The sequence below is a fragment of the Panthera pardus genome, unplaced genomic scaffold (assembly GCF_024362965.1).
Source record: "Panthera pardus isolate Hobbes unplaced genomic scaffold, ASM2436296v1 HiC_scaffold_26, whole genome shotgun sequence".
Lineage (NCBI taxonomy): Eukaryota > Metazoa > Chordata > Mammalia > Carnivora > Felidae > Panthera > Panthera pardus.
The window spans coordinates 2747458-2760269 of NW_026526832.1; positions in this window are offsets into that span (position 1 = coordinate 2747458).

Consider the following 12812-nt stretch of genomic DNA (forward strand, 5'->3'; position numbering starts at 1 on the left):
TCAGAATTGTTTTTTTTAACTTTAAAGGCCAAGTACACCATGGACTTGAATGTGCAATAGGTAGCCATAAACTGCTGAGCTCAGCAGGGAGGAGAAGAGACAACCCCCAACTAAGGGTTCTTGGAGGATGGCAGAGAGAGAATATTCTCTCTGAAAGGAAACTCTTGAACCGTAGTACTGTAACAGGTCACCAATGTATCTACTTAACTCCCAGCCAGCCTAACCACATGGTACCACCATTCTGCACAGGCATTTGAGTCTATTTCTCAGCTTATGGAAATACCAGAGACTCGTTTTGTTTTGTTTTGTTTTGCTTTGCTTTGCTTTGCTTTGCTTTGCTTTGCTGTGTGGCTAAAGGAGGAAACTCTAATTGGTCCTATGCATAACCAAAGCCTATAAATAACCAAAATCATACAGAAAGGAAACTTTCAGAAAAGCCCTTTCAATATAAACCCTGGCTGTTATGACTGGTTCTTAGTTCGGATTCAGTTTCTCAGAGGTGTAAGGGCCTCAAAGAACTTAGTAGCTCCTCACTTTTCTTATTTAAATCCAGAAGGCCCTTTGTGCACATGCTAGGAAGAGACCTGTGGACATAGGCCTTTATTGTCATAACAACACAACAAAGCCTCTTCAGTGAATGAAAGATGGGCTGGGACTTGATGGGTTCAGGAAGGGGGAGTTTGGCTGAAGAAGCCCATTACTGTACAGAAAGTGTGAGGGACATGCCTAGAGAGGAGGGGGCCAGACTGCAAAGAAAAGAGCCTTCCACATCAGACTAAGGGATTTGTTCTGCAAACAAAAGAAGCAGAAAGGTGGGGAGTAATAGGAAAAGCATGTTTAAAAAAAATTTTTTTTAACGTTTTATTTATTTTTGAGACAGAGAGAGACAGAGCATGAACAGGGGAGGGTCAGCGAGAGGGAGACACAGAATGGGAAGCAGGCTCCAGGCTCTGAGCTGTCAGCACAGAGCCCGACGCAGGGCTCGAACTCATGGACTGCGAGATCATGACCATGGACCGCGAGATCATGACCTGAGCCGAAGTTGGCTGCTTAACCGACTGAGCCACCCAGGCGCCCCAGGAAAAGCATGTTTAAATTTTTGTGGGGTGGGAAGTGCCTGGGTGGCTCAGTCAGTTAAGGGATGGACTTTGGCTCAGGTCATGATCTTGAAGTTCGTGAGTTCCAGCCCCATGACGGGCTCTGTGCTGACAGCTCAGAGCCTGGAGCCTGCTTCGGATTCTGTGTCTCCCTCTCTCTCTGCTCTGCTTGTGCTAATGCTTATTTATTTTTGAGAGAGAGAGAGAGAGAGGAAGAGAGAGAGCATGCACGTGAGTAGGGAAGGGGCAGAGGGAGAGGGAGACACAAAATCTGAAGCAGGCTCCAGGCTCTGAGATGTCAGCACGGAGCAGACGTGGGGCTGGAACCCACGAGCCACCATGACCTGAGCCGAAGTTGGATGCTTAACCGACTGAGCCAACCAGGCACCCCAAGCACATTTGTTTTAAAGTCTCTGAGAAGTCACAAGAAACTGACTTGACTCTGCTTAACCCGGGAGGAGATTGTATTGCTGAGAACCTGATTCCATTTTTCTAGCCAATCTCACGACAATGAATTTGTAAGTAGCTTCTTCGTACCAGAATACAATCAATCAATCTAGTACCAGACAAATATAGTACCAAATTTAGTACCCGGAAAACCCCACTAGCAAGTGACCTCAAAGTAAAGCCCCACTGATGGTAATGTTACAACGCTCAACACTCAGTGCTTCTAACACAGTCTTGCACAAAAATTCCTGGGATGCTCACAGGTATAGTCCCCATGCTCCCTAGGCTTGGCCAGTCTGCAGTTCTGGTTAAGTTTCTTTCCTCTATAGTTTGAAGAACGAAGGGGCTGCCTTGCTCAGACCCACACCCTGCTCACGTGGTCCTGTTTTGTGGGCTGCCACTGCTCCCCGCTGCTCACTCACTGCCTGCCAGCATTCATGGAGGCCTTCTACACGTCTCTTCATCAGGTTTGTCTCCTCTCTGGCCAGCAAGGAAACTCATTTCAGGGGGGTTGCTCCTCAAAGAGCTGCGGGGCCTCTGTGCCGTGGTTTTCCCTTTGATGTTACACTTCTCCTTTTCTCAAAGCCCAAAACCCGCTGGCTCACTGGATGTGTGTCATGGGGAAAACTGGACCCGGTGGGTAAGTCACCTCCTGGATTAGCCAGGGTTCTCCAGAGAAACAGAACCAATAGGAAGTGAGCGTATGCGTGTGTGTGTGTGTGTTTGTGTGTGTGTGTGTGTGTGTGTGTGTGTGTGTGTAGAGACAGAGAGTAAGAAAGAGACTTATTTTAAGGAACTGGCTCATGTGATGGCAGGGACTGGCCAGTCTGAAAATTTTAAGGCAGGCTGGCAGGCTGGAGACTCAGGGAAGAGTTGATGTTCTGGTCGCAAGACAGTTTGGAGGCAGAATTCCTTCTTCCTTGGGAGACCTAGGCCTTTTCTCTTAAGGCCTTCAACTGATTGGATGAGGCCCACCCGCGTTATGAAGGATAATCTACTTTACTCAAAGTCTATTGCTTTAGATATTAATCTCATCTAAAATATACCTCACCATGACATCTTGGCTGGCGTTTGACGAAAAACTGAGTACAATGGTGTAGCCAAGTTGACACATGAAATTAACCATTACACCCAGGTGTGCTGTGGAGTTAGGCTCACTCTGCCAGGCTCCGGGGTCACTTGCAATGCCTTTCCTCTCACGCTGCTTGTCCCTCTGTGCAGTCTGGGTCCCTGGGGCCGGGCCCTAACTAAACACTTAACTCACGTACAGTCACATTAGTGTGTAATGTGGACAGAGCCCTTCTCTTAAACGTATCAAATCAGCTTTAGTTTACATGGCATTGTATAGTTTTGTCTTTAAAGTCCCCTTGCCAAAGAGTTTCTCCATCCTTCAAATACTAAAAGCTTTAAGTACAATTATTTAAAATTTTTTTTAATGTTTATTTATTTTTGAGACAGAGACAGAGCATGAACGGGGGAGGGTCAGAGAGAGAGGGAGACACAGAATCCGAAGCAGGCTCTAGGCTCTGAGCTGTCAGCACAGATCCCGACGCGGGGCTCAAACTCACGGACCGCGAGATCATGACCTGAGCCGAAGTCAGACGCTTAACTGACTGAGCCACCCAGGCGCCCCTTAAGTACAATTATTTAAACACCGAACAGAATGACAGCATGGAAATGGAGAGTTGCTGGCTACCAGACAACAGAGGGAAGGCGACCATGCCATTCAATACCTTGATGGTCAAAGGACTAGGTTTGGAGCCAGGGAAGAGATTTGTGGATGTCGATGTGTGGTGGGGAAAGATGGGTTGCACACAGTCAGGGAACTTGTGTCATGCTCTACGGGTCCAGATGAAGGCAGAGAATATTTGCAGCCATAGTGATTTGGTTAGGCCTACCTAGACCCAGCCTCAGATTCATTAAGACTTGTCTTTGTTTTTGCGATTTTATGGTTTCGTCTACTAAATAGCTTCTAAATTTCACTCTTCTCCTCTCTTCCCATTCTGAAATCTTACCCTTGCCTTTTTTTTTTTTTTTTTTTTTCATCTTTCCTTTTTAGAGATGTCAATACTAGGACTCTTGGAAGCTAGGCTTCTGTGCCCAGACGGTACCTGGTGACTAGCCATGCAAATAGACTTTGAAACTTTGTGTTCATTTTACACAATAAACTAGCTCAAGGGTCATAGCATTGAGAAACGTCAACTTTTCTAATACTAACAGTGTAGAAGAGGGGTCTAGGTGGGTGGAGCCACTTAAGTCTTGTCAAAAATGAAAAACTGTATCTAATCCAAGATGGCCTCATTATGGACTGTGGAAGCCATGGCAATGCAAATGCCAGAAGGTGGAAGGAGAATGCATATACACTTTGGGAAATGAACAACGCTGCTGTTCATGCCTGTAGCTAATTTTTCAGTCTTTGTAGGTGGGATATATCCAGCTCTGAATGAAAAAGCATATGTACCTAAAGCTAGAAAATATTTTTGGCATATAGCCTAGATAAGACCCTCTATTCATATACATATCCTATAACATATAACACCACATATCCTTGAATACCATTATGCTTAAAGTTCTTTGTTATAATATGGGTCCATCTCGGAACTAAACCAAGGATTTATCTGCTATAGAATACAGTGGACCACACTAGGCCCCAAGATGTGGAGCCCGAGAGTATCATCGTAATGAACATTGCTCTAATCCAAAAGTACAATTGCGTGTACAATGCATATTCTTAGGAATATGACTGGTCTGAAAGCATTCGTATCCATGATGAAACAGGATGTCATCTATATCCAATTCATTTCTGTGACCACTTAATGAACATGTGTAACATGGTGGCTATTGTGTCAAGTATGTAAGAAGGAGACTTTAAGAAAAGGGTGTAGAGGAACCTGGGTGGCTCAGTCAGTTAAGCATCTGACTCATGATTTCCACTCAGGTCATGATCTCACAGTTCGACAGATCGAGCCCAGCACGGTTCGAGAGATCGAGGGATTCTCTCTCTCTCCCTTTCTCTTTGCCCCTCCACTGCTTGCATTCTCTCTCTCTCTCTCTCTCTCAAAATAAATAAATAAATAAATAAATAAATAAATTAATTAATTAATTTAATTAAATTAAAAATAAAAGGGTGTAGTCCAACCTGCAACTCCCTTGTCTTGGAATATAATCCTCATGGTAATTTGGAAACGTTAGTATTTAGCACCATCCTGATTTTCATGGTCTCTCCAACTAAAGAGCAAGTCCTTGAAATAGTATCATAGGTCTGTGATCGCTTGAGACCCTTAGCAGGGTAAGAGAGTGGGAATTAGCATGTAATCTCAGTGAGGCCAGTGCAAATGCTCAGCACTGGCCAAAGCACAAAGCACAAAACGAATGTTTCTCTTTTGGGGGGTTGGTGGTTTTCTAACTTTACTGTATATTTGATTTTTAAAATCCTAATGCTCAGACTATACCCTAGATCAACACAATCTGAATCTCTGGGAGTGGGAAGGAGGCATCAGTAATTTAAAAATCTCCCCCAGTGATTCCAATGTATGGCCAAGTTTGAGAACCAGTGTCTGGCCAGTACTGCTCAAACTTTAATATTCATACAAATTACTCGGGGATTTTATTAAAGTGCAGCTTCTAATTAAGTACGAATAAGGCTTGAGATTCTGCATTTTTCAAAGCTCCCAGGTGGTGCGGATGCTATTGGTCCATAACTCACTGGATTAACGAGGTACGAGAAACTCTGAGTAGGATACCAAGACTTCCACTGGGGGTAGAGTCAGGATGAAGTGCGACCAGGTACAGTGAATGCTGTGGATTGTGTCCCTCCGTGTCTGTTCCAGCCTCTTCTAATGTGCCTTCCTGCACTATAGAGGCAAGAAACTAAAAAACTTCATTTCCCATTGCATCTAGGGCTCTGAATCTGATTCCCATCCCACGAGTTGTAAACACTCAGGTGATATTTGAATTCAGGACTAAGTGAGGGTGGTGGCAGAATACGAGGTCCCCACTTTTCTGTGTGGATTGTAGCGAAAGTTCTAGAGCTGGATGGATTGGGGCGGCACCTCCCAGTGCAGCAGAGCTCCTGGTAGACTATGTCCTCAGTATGGGCTTGGGGATTGTTCCTGAATGCTCAGCCTTCTAGATTCTGTGTCTTCAAGCCTTCCCACGATGCCGTAAGTTTAAGGACACGGAACTCTCTTATATGTGAAAAAAAAAAAAACAACCCATGTTTTGTTTTATTTAGGTTTGTTTTTTACTAGCCAAAGCCAAAGACCTTTGAACTGGCATCCAACCTCCAAGAACTACTAGAATTATTAAATGCTTATTTGGAGGACTTTGAAAGAATGCCTTTCTGGAAGGGTGGGGGGACTCAGAGCTGACACTGAAGGAAGAGTTGAGGGATTAAGAGAGGGAGACTCCCTTATTTTCCCAGGATCCCAACTGAATGGGAGTTTCCCGAGTCTGGGATGAGGTTGTACCTGGGGGCCAAGCTGCCTTCTCTTTTGTACATGTTGCATCCCAACCTTAGGGACCAAGGAATCACTGTAAGGTGTCTGACAACCCACAAAGGCCTTTTATTTATTTATTTGGGAGGGAGGGGCAGAAAGAGAGGGAGAGGGAGAGAGTCCTAAGCAGGCTCTGCACAGTCAGTTCGCGGGGCCCAATGCAGGGCTCCAACTCACGAACCGTGAGATCATGACCGGAGCTGAAATCAAGAGTCAGATGCTTAACCCACTGAGCCACCCAGGCACCCCTACAGTAGATTTTTAATTATGAGTTTTGTTCAGTCAACAAATACTAGAAAAACAGCTGCTAGCTAGTAGAGGTCTACAAGATGTTTTCTCACATAAGTTAAACAAAACAAAACAAAAAGGGCGCTCATACTCAGAGACTGGGTATCCCTGCCCGGTCCTTCTTGAAGTAGAGATTGGATGTTCCCGCTGTGATACAGGTATGATAAGAAGAGTTTGTTCATAGCTAGGCAAGCAGAAGACAAAGCCCAGAGGGTCTGAACAAAGGGAAACCTCACAGCCCCTCTGCCCTCACTTCGCGTGGAGATTCTGGGTCTGCTGTTCAGTTTGGGGGCTCTGGGTTTTGTTTTTATTAAGAAGCCTCCATTCTCTCTCTGATTCAAGGTCACAGTGGGAGAGAAGTCCCACTTGGAAGCAGCCTGTGGTAGCAGCGTGAAAAAAGCCAGAAAATTCCGGACCGTCGTACAATTATTCATTCATTCAACGGTCTTGACTCTCAATTATGTGCCAGGAAAAATACTCGACTCTGAGGGTGTTTGCTACCAGCCCCGTCCTCAGGAAGCTCATAGCTGAGTGAGGGAGACGTGCAAATATGTGGGTGACCAAATGCAATGGTAAAAGTGGCAGGATGGGGTGTTTTCAGTCAGGACCATGCTGAAAGTGATGGTGGCCTATCAATACAGAGAGTCAGTCATCTATCCTTCATTTTATACAGACTTCACCTCAGACTTTACCAAAGAGTCAGCAAGGGGAAGCTCATCTTTGTAGATATCTGTCTGTCCCCTCAGAGCCTACCCCCCTAAGGCTGGAGGACAGAACAACACTGGCTGACCATGCCTTGTGATTGGCTCAGACGAGGTTTGGGCCCCCCCCCCCCATGCTCACCTGCCCTCCCTCACTGCTGCCCTTCTCAGGTGGCCCCGTTCTCAGGCACGGTCACTAGCACAGCTCTGAGTCATTACCACGGGACGTCTGTCTCTGCTCCCACCCTGGTCCTGCCAGATCAAACACACTGGCCACGGAGGCAATTAGCCATGGAGCCCTGAGCCCTGTTTGCCTTGACCACTTATCACACCCGCCGCCCCGTATCCATGAATGATTTACGGGCCGTGTCCCAGGCCACAAGCCGGACTCCACGCTGGCGCCTGGGTTCTTCTGCCCCACTGTCCCTCTTTGTTTCCAGTATCGCCCACCCAGGTGACAGCCTTTCTGGCCCAAGCAGTCTGCCTTTGCGCGATCCTCCTCGCTTGTTTTAAGCCCTCATTTTCGTGGCTGCTTTAACCATGCTGGACCAAATGCTCTTCACAACAGAATGCAGAGCTGTGTGCCTCCCGTGCTCCTTGGCCCCGGAGGGGAGGGAGGTGGGGCATTGCTGAAGACTGACCGCGTGTAGTTGAGCGTTTTCGTTAGCACCCCCTGACCCGCCTCGGTCTGCCCCAAGTTTCATTCCCGAATCACAGTCCGTCTGCCTCGGCCCAGTCCAAAGGTGAAATGGGGTTTCCAGAAACCTATAGGCAGCATGACCACTTGGGGAACCTGCTACGGTTCATTCGCTCTCTTACAGCTCTCACCTTTGCTCCCCAGATTCTCAGCGCTGCCCTGCGGCTGGGGGGTGCCCCGTAGGCTCCGCTGCTCTCTGGAACCTGACCCCTCCAATGGCACATTGGGGCTGAGTATCTGCCATGATGGGGAAGGCTGGTCCTGTGTGCCCACCCCCGTTCATTTCAAGGGCTATGGCGGTTGCATCCTGAGATTCTACAAGAAACTTCCAATGGTTTTCTGCTCAGCTCCTGCATCACATGGGGCAGAAGGGGAAAACTGGTGGGATCGGGCAGCAATTGTGCATGTCAGGACTGAGAACGCTACAAGTGTTCATTGCTTTCGTGTTTCTCTCATTTTTCCACCACAGATCCTCACTGTCTCGTCTCTCTCATCAGGGTGAAGTAGTGTGGACATGTTCCACATGCTTGGCATCTATCTCTGGGGGCACCATCCTGGGGCCGCACCGCAGACTCTTGGTGAGGTCGCAGGCTGGGCGACTCAGCTGCTTCTTAGCTACAAAGTAGGGAGTGGGAAACCAGGGTGAGATTCTGGTGGAGGGGATGTCCTTGGTGGCGGTCCTCTTTCCTTGGACCATGCTCTGTGCCTCACATGGCAGTGTGTGTGTGTGTGGGGGGGTTCTTCCCTGTCCAACACGGTGAGTTTAATCCAAACTGAATGGTTTCTCCACTTCTGCTCCAGCTCCCTCACCATCCAGTCTTCCCACAGCAGCCAGGGAGATCTTTTTACAATGCAAACTGGGTCATGTCCTCCCCCCGCGTTAAGACTCTCCCATGGTTTCACTTTATCAACGACAAAATCCAAACTCCTTCCCAAGACCCATGAGTCCATGCCTGCACTGGCCCCTGCCTGCCCTGACACACTCACCTCTTTTTCCACTTCCCTTTTCACTCTGCTCCAGCCACACTGAGAGGAGTTTGCTTTCACCAACACGTGTGTCGGGGTCTCGGCACATTGTCTGTAACGCTTTCCCCCAGAACTTTCGATAGCTGCCTCCTTGGCTTCATTTGGGGCTCAGCTCAAATGCCACGTCCTCAGAGTGACCTTCTTCTGGCCCGACTGCATTCTCCTGGGCTTTGCTGTCTCAGATTTTCTTGTGGACGCTGCCCCAGGATTCAAAGTGTAGCTTAGGTCTACCGACGCGCTAGATGTGGTGCCGTGGTTGGCAGGCCACCTTGTAGGACTTTATACAGGGGGATTTAATAGAAAAACACCTTGCAGTAAGCATGCACACACAACCTAAAAGCAAATGTGCTGTATAGCGTGATCATTTAACATGGTTCTGGTCCCCAGCCCTTCACTGGTATCTGTCATATGAGCCTGGATAAATATTTGCTATATTGTTAAATCAAGTTTAATTGAATACATTATTGGACAACATTCAAAACCCCAGGGCCAGAAAATCTGGGGAAGTTGGGCTGCTCCAGAAATTCTTCACAGCAGGAAACAGAGAAAGACTTCATAATCTAAATATAGCTGGTTACCATCGCCTCCAGTGGCTAAATTGACCCTTCAAGAGAGAGGATGGTCTGCCACCTGGTGGTCCCTTTTAGCATCGCTCCCCCGTAAACCACCATGAACTCCTGCGTTAGCTCAATGTATCATAGAAGGTTAAGAGCAGAGAGAGTCCCTATGTTACGACTATACTTCTAACCACTAAAATAGAAAAACCTGACAAAGAATTTAAAAGGTTTTAATTTCGGTATAGTTGACACACAATGTTACATGAGTTTCAGGTGCACAACATACTGACTCAATTTCTCTATACATTATGCTATGCTCACCCTGAGTGTAGCTATTGTACAACGTTATGACAATATCATTGACTATATTCCCTATGCTGTGCCTTTTAGCCTCGTGACTGATTCATTCCATAATTAGAAGCCTGTGTCACCCACTCCCCTTCACCCATTTGCCCATCTCTTTACCCCCCCAAAATATCTTTAAATGATTTGTGAATTCTTTTATATGAGGTATCTCATAACAGGGTAAGGAAAGAAAGGAAACAAAAGTCTATGGAATATATATGTTAACTAGAAATTCCACATAGATTACTTCTCTTCACCACAACCTCGTGGTATAGTCTTATATCTGTTCTACAGATCATGAAATGGATACTCAGGGACTTGAAGACATTTCTCTGAGATTAAACAAGAAAATAAAGGGCACAGCACAATTCTTTATGGCTCCAAAGATGAATTCAGGCTTTAACATTGCATCTTCCCACACATTTAACAGATCACCTGCTAAAAAATTAACTTCATTGCTGTGTAGTTTACATATAATCTAATTGTATGTTTTAACATTTTATGTTGAAACATTTACACATATAATATAGGAACAGGACGTTGCAAACATTTTACATCTACAACTACAGGAAAATTCCAAAACTGGAAAATTGATATTGGTACGGTCTTTGTGTGTGCTATTTTAGCATATGTGTAAATTCATGTAACCACTACTGCACTCAAGAGACCGACTGTTCCAGCACCACAAAGACCCCCTTTATAGTCACACTGTTTTGTGCTAGTCTCAGCCTGTCGACAGCGATGTTATTGGCTAGAAATGCCTGTATCGCCTGTACTGTGAGCCCCCACAGACCTTTCCCCTTTTGGAGCCGATGATGTGGCTGGACTGGCCCTTGTGGTTTTTATTATGATCATTGGACACACCTCATCAACAATCACTAGGGAACTTTGAAAAAACAAGGTTTGTTACTCCCAAGTCCTGGAGGGTACCCTGCTTGTCCGGGGCCACACAGTGAGGTTGTGGGTAGAGAGAAACAGCATGGACTTGGGGCTCTGCCTCTATTGAGGTCAAGGGTGGGGTGCCTGGGGTCTCAGGTTCACCCTTTGGGAGAATGAAGACGCAGAAGGGGAAAGCAGGGTCACTCAGATGGTCAGTTATCTGGGTCAACCAGGGCTTTCTAAAAGGGGAACTTCATGGGTGGGGCAGTTTGGCTTTTTATCTAGTGGTGTAGTTGGCAATGTGTTTATTGGAGATGGACGTCTCTGAAGTGGAAAAGCTTAATGGCAGGCACTTACATTACAGTAAAAAAAAGGTGTTAGGCATCGACACCACACATCCTCACACCTCTCTTGCCCACCGTTCCTAAAGCCTGTCACCATTAACCTGTTCTATAATGTCATTTGACAATGTTATTTAACTGGAACCAGGCAGTATGTGACCTTTTGAGATTGGCTTTTCTTCATTCAGTATAAAGCTCTGAGGTCCATCCATGTTGTTATGTGTGTCAATAGTTTGTTCTTTTGTATTGATGAGTCTAGTGCCATGGAATGGATGTACCACACTTTGTTTCACCACCCACCCACTGAAGGACATTTTAGTTGCTTCCAGTTTTTCTTATTAGACGTAAAACTTTTGTTGGGTGCCTGGGTGGCTCAGTAGGTTAAGCGTCTGACTTTGGCTCAGGTCATGATCTCATGGTTCATGAGTTCGAGCCCTGCATTGGGATCTCTGTTGTCAGCATAGAGCCTGCTTTGGATCCTCTGTCTCCCTTTCTCTCTACTCGTATCCTGCTCATTCTCTCTCCCCTCCCACCCCCTACCCCCTACACATACAAATAAACATTAAAAAAAAGAGAATGCTTTTGTGAACGTTCATGCATAGGTTTTTGTGTGTGGACACGTTTCCATTTTTCTGGACTAAAAGTCTAGGAGTGCAATTGCCGGGTTATATTATAGTTGCATGTTTAGGGTTTTTTAAAGTTTTTTTTTAATGTTTATTTATTTATTTTGAGAGAGAGAGAGAGAGAGAGAGAGAGAGAGAGAGTATGTGTGTGTGTGCACACACGAGTGGGGAAGGGACAGAGAGAGGGAGCTAGAGAATCCCAAGCAGGCTCTGCGCTGTCAGTGCGGAAACTAATGCAGGGCTCAATCTCAAGAACCATGAGATCATGACCCAAGCCAAAATCAAGAGTTGGACACTTAGCTGACTGAGCCACCCACGCTCCCCACATGGTTAGTTTTTTAACTAAAGTAGTTTGCCAAACTCCTTTCCGGAGTGATGTACTATTTTATTTTTCTATTAGCAGCGTAACAGAGATCCACTTTCTCCACATCCTTGTCAATGTTGGGTATTGTCACCCATTTTTATTTTGGCTGTTTTAATAGATGTAAAGTGATAACTCTAGGGAGGGTCTTAATTTGCGTCTCCCTAATGGCTAGTGATGTTGAAAATCTTTTTGTGTGTTCATTTGTCTTCAGTATATCCTCTTCAGTTAAATGACTTTTCATGTTTTCTGCTCATTTTCTAATTGGATTGTTTTTTTCTTCTCTCTCTCTCTTTTTATAATTTTTAAAAATATTTATTATTTTTGAGAGAGAGAGAGAGAGTGCAAGCAGGGGAGGGGCAGAGAGAGAGAGAGAGAATGGGACACACAATCCAAAGCAGGCTCCAGGCTCTGAGCTGTCAGCACAGAGCCCAACGCAGGGCTTGAACTCATGAACCGTGAGATCATGACCTGAGCCGAAGTCGGACACTTAACCAAAATGAGCCACCCAGGTGCCCCCCTTTTTTATCGTTAAGTTTTGAGCATTCTTTTTTATCCTAGATATGTGTCCTTTTTCAGATTGGTGGCTTGCAAATATTTTCTCCTAGTCTGTAGCTTGTCTTTTCATCCTTTTCATCATTGACAGCATCCTTCACAGAGCAAAAGTTTTTAATTTTGATGGAAATCAATGTTTCGATTTTTCTTTTATGGGTCATACTTTGGTATCATGTTTAAGAACTCTTCACCAAGTCCTAGGTCCTGAAAGTGTTCTCCTATGCAACTGTGGTATTGTGATACAATAGGAAATATATTTTGGTCTTTATCCATTGGCACGCAACTCCTAAAACCCTTGTGATTTCCCAAGTGATACGAGCTGTAAGAGCAGCCTTTGTCATAGTATTTAACTTTTGTTCCCAGCTCCTGAAATAGCTTGAGATCATAAAGGTGAAAGCA